Source organism: Salvia miltiorrhiza, chromosome 5, assembly GCF_028751815.1.
Source record: "Salvia miltiorrhiza cultivar Shanhuang (shh) chromosome 5, IMPLAD_Smil_shh, whole genome shotgun sequence".
Classification (NCBI taxonomy): domain Eukaryota; kingdom Viridiplantae; phylum Streptophyta; class Magnoliopsida; order Lamiales; family Lamiaceae; genus Salvia; species Salvia miltiorrhiza.
Window position 1 is genome coordinate 36,631,922 of NC_080391.1, and position 4,696 is coordinate 36,636,617.

General features: G+C 32.8%; 1 long non-coding RNA gene across 1 annotated transcript; it reads right to left on the reverse strand.

Annotated features, from left to right (window-relative positions):
• Positions 1 to 2,728: 2,728 nt before the first annotated feature.
• LOC130987050 (uncharacterized) lies at positions 2,729 to 3,556 on the reverse strand. Its single transcript, XR_009089557.1, has 2 exons — positions 3,430 to 3,556; positions 2,729 to 2,882 (listed from the first exon to the last, which is right to left on the reverse strand). It is a non-coding gene; the product is annotated as an uncharacterized LOC130987050 (long non-coding RNA).
• Between the last annotated feature and the right edge of the window lie 1,140 nt (positions 3,557 to 4,696).

The window sequence follows — 4,696 nt, forward strand, 5'->3', positions numbered from 1 at the left end:
TGGAATGGATATTTGAGATAGAATCAATACCTTGAATGTTTGTGTTGGTTGTTGAATGAACTGAGATAATCTGGCAGTTTGGCAGAGTAATGAATAAACGATCTCTCTCTCACTTCTTCAAGTGTTAAGGTGTTACTGGAATGGCATGAGGATACTTGGCAGAGCACTGAATGAAGAGCAGTGCAGTGTGGAATGGGAATGAAATGAAGATTAATAGCTGCTGAAATCTGAAACCACATGAAGGTGTTCGGGTGTGAAAATTTTACAAATATGCTGCTGGAGCTGGAGTCCAAAAGGAGTATCACATAGGCGTGGAGCTGGAGTCAAAAAAAAAAAAAAGTCCAGAATAGATGGCTGAGCATGCGCTTAAGGGATAGCTGCAGATTTTTTTTTTTCACACACATACACTATTCCCCTTTTTTTTTAAGTATTGGTAGATAGATAGAAAAATAGGGGTTTGTAAAGTGAAGTATAAACAGAAGCAATAATTCTTGTCTTGGAATTTCTATATCTGTAATATTGTATTGCATTTTTTTTTTAAATAAAATCCAACTACCGGGTTTTGTTAATATCGCGTGTTTATGAAACTACTCGATATCTGCTTCCTTTCTTAGCTAGAATAAATTCTAAATTAAATCCGTAGATTTAATTCTTCATAAACCGGAATAAATTCACGACTCAAGAAATAATAATAAAAATAGAAAAATAATTCTATTGTGATTAATAAATAACATGACTTCGCTAAGTCAGTTATGAATCTGAAATAATTATTGGCTTACTCAATAATTTTCATTGCGATTTTATTTACGCGAAACTACTGACTTGGTAATAAAATAATAATCCTGCTTAATTAGAATATAATCCAGTGTCATAAGTTGAATTTAAATAATAAATAATTACTGGGCCTGATTTACTGAAAGATGAAATAATAATTATTGTATTACTGGATTTAAATATAATAAAAGAGCGGGTTGTTACATGTATTGAAGTGTCACACATTGGGTTGGAGATAGTGGCATGAGCCACTTTATATGGTGAGGCAACTCTCTCCCTTATAAGGCTTTTTAAGGGAGGAATTGGCCCAATATCCATCTATATATATGTTTTCCAATTAATTTTATTTGCATTATTATTTATATATTTTAATTTTATTTTTAATTTAAAATTCTATATTTTAATTATCTAATAAAATAAATTAACTTTAAAATTATAAATAATAATTAAAATTGCATTACTAAAATTAAAATTAATTTAATTGAAAATATATAAATTGCATTCATTTTACAATATTGAAGCATAAAATAAATAAAACACGTCCAATACAAAATAAAAACAAAGAAGTCTGCCGAAAAGAATAAAATGAAGCAAAAAAAGTCAATGAAAAAAAAACAATCAGCGAAAGGATTAAACAAATGAAAAGAAAAAACAATTAAATAGTGAAAAGCTACTATTATTTAGCCGCAAAAAAATAGGAAAAAGAAAATAAAATGGTAAAAAGGTAAAAGAGGGGCTCGCATGTGCCAGTGTGAAGCTGGGTGCAAATTTGCACCTGGTTTCCTCGGTTTTGGTGTTGAAACTGGTTCTCATTATCTCCAATGATAGTTTCAAATTTAAGAAACTAGAAATAGGTGCCGTTGGAGGCACCCTTAGAGGTGCAAGCTGAAGCAATATTAAATTTAATTAATACTCGATTTGCCTGAGGATCGTCTCTTGGACGATTGAATCAAAAGACTCCAGTTCTGACCCAATTCGTCACTGAACAGGTCAGCCAACTTCAACGCTCCGTTTGACCCCTCAAACGACCTCCAATCATATTTTTTTTGCAGAAATACGACTTCTTCGTCTTCGAAAGAGCTTTCCGTGGCCGCCTGTTGCACCTCAATCGGAGTTCTGTAGAGGAAGTTATGGCTGGTTTCCTGCGAAAATCTGACTCCAGCTCAGATCTTCTGAACTATATCCCGCTCAGTTCCCAACGTTGGATGGACAACGAACTATGAGAACTTCCAGAGAATTCGACCCCTACAGTTGGCGCCTCCTTATTGCTCTGCTCTCTAAAACCCTAATTTTTTGTGTGTCTTATTCTGAGAGCAGATATATGTATTTAAAGACAAAACACATACCTAGGGCCTTAATAACTGTAGTAGGCGACTCTTACTGGGCTCAAGAGACTTTGGGCCGGTTCAGGGATCAGATACAAGAAATAAAGATGGGCCTCAAATGAATTAATTCTTATGATCAGGTCATGTCACGCCCCAATTCCCGAAGGAAGGCACGAATGCCGAAACGTGACTAGGGGTTGGATTTAAGAAGCGGGAAAGAAATGGGATAATAATAATAATAATAATAATTGTAAATATTTAATAATAATATAATAATATATACGTTCATCTCTTTTTGTTAATATTCTTAAAGAATATTAATGTATAGTAATCGTTGTTAGATAATTAAACTAAGTATTATAATATATTTAATATTCAAGTCGGAAAGCTTGGCTCAGCACGCTGGTGGTTTAGAACCAGTCTACAAATACATGCGGCTAAGCAGTCGGACATTTAATTACAATCTTAATAAAGCGGTAAATGATGGGGTAACCGAGTCTAGCTCGCCAAAAGGAGTTGACCGACCAGCTCACTCATAAAATTGGCATAGCACAACATGATCATGAGGGCTTTGGTCAAGCGTCCAAGAGGGGCCGACTACATGCACTTTCCATCGAGCGATAAATAAATTATTGCATAATAATAATATCATATATATAATCTTTAACTAGCATTTTACATACTCAAAATATATGACATATTTTTTTAAATATAATAGCTAGCTATTTCAACATATTGCAGCCAACCCGCCACAGCTGCTTCCGTCTCCACCATCTTACTAACCTGAAAAGATTGAAAAGATTTGTGGACTGAGTACTAGTGTACCCAGTGGGTCATGCATTTTTGAATGATCATTTTCATATGATAGTCCATGCACATACGTGAATTATAGAAGGTTTTAAAATAAAACATTTAACTTCTATAATCATAAAACATTTTCATTCATTGCGCGCGCCATACCGTAGCACCACTGTTACCCTTATCATTTCATTCGTAGTCCCTGGGCGACCCCTGGGAAGTAATCATTCATTCATTCATCATTAACTAGATGGGACCCCGGGACGAACCCATGTCAGCTACACCATCTAGCCGGATTAAGGGCGAACCCAAAATCCTCCTTTCGTCTATAAGGTTCGTGGGGATCAATCCACTACCTTAAGACCGTGCGCACAACTTTTAATAGGTGTGTGAGACCCATTAAAAGCCACAATTGTTAACATAAGAGCATTAAACAGTGGGAGAACGTGAAAACATTTCATGGACATACCACATTTCAAATAATAACATTAGAGCTTAATAACTCAAATATACTTTGAAAAATATAACCCACCTCAACCTTAACCTTGATATGCTTTCCGTTAATGAACCGTGATTTGATTACCAATTAATCTGCACTGTAAGCTTATCTCTGATCAAAACTTTTAGAAAGATTTATTTTTTTCCAATATTTCATGCATGAAATTCACTGCCACAATTCCTCTACTTATACTAACATCTCATCCAATAGCTTTGATGAGCCATTGTTTTAGAATAGGTATAGATTTGCTTAGTTAGTTATTTAATAGTCATCCTCGTATCATTTCTTCATCCATGCATTTTACTAATTATTTATGTATATGTGTTAGGTAGGAACATGTGTATATACATATATAATCAACTTGTTTTCATTTGCATAATACATCTATACATATATTTATTTATTTACATATGTACTGTTACACACACACACACACATATATATATATATACGGATATTTATTAACTAAAGCTTATTTATTTACTATAGTTATATATATATATATATATATATATATACGTACTGTTATATATACATATTTATATAAGAATTTTTTTATAAGAATAGGTAATTATATATATATATTCATAAATTCTAAATAGAGTTTTAGGTAAAATATATCTTCTTGTTTGAAAATAAAAAATAAAAATAAAAATGACAATATAATACAGTTGAGCTCATGTTATGAAAATGGTTAAGGGAATATCAATGCAAATTTCTAAATATAACGAGAAGTGAGTAATGGTATATTATTCTCTAATTTATTCTAAATTTAAATAAATCCTAAATTCCTTTAAATATTCTAGAAAATAATCTAATATTATTCTTATGAAAAATCGGGGTGCTACAGGTCAGATCACAATTAATTCATAAATATTAATTCATTCCACTAGAGAATCAATATTAACTTATCCATTTATTACCGATGATGAGTCGGGCTTGTATTTAGACTTATTAGACCTCCGTATTTAAAATATCCGACATCCATTAATTAATTAAAGCTCTGACAGCTTATATTAATTAATCTGTTTGTAATCCTTAAGTAGTACTCCCTCCGTCCGCCAAAAGTATTCCACTTTGGCCGGGCACGGAGTTTAATAAAATGTGTGATGATGTTGATGTAGTGGAGAAAGGGTCCCACCACTTTATGAGATGTGTGGTTGAGATTGAATTTGGGGTGGGTTTTTTGTAAATAAAGAGTGTTTGTAAGAATAAAATATAAAGGTGGATGGTGGGACCATGGCTTAAAAAGGAAAGTGGAATACTTTTTGCGGACGCCAAATATAGTAATTGTGGAATA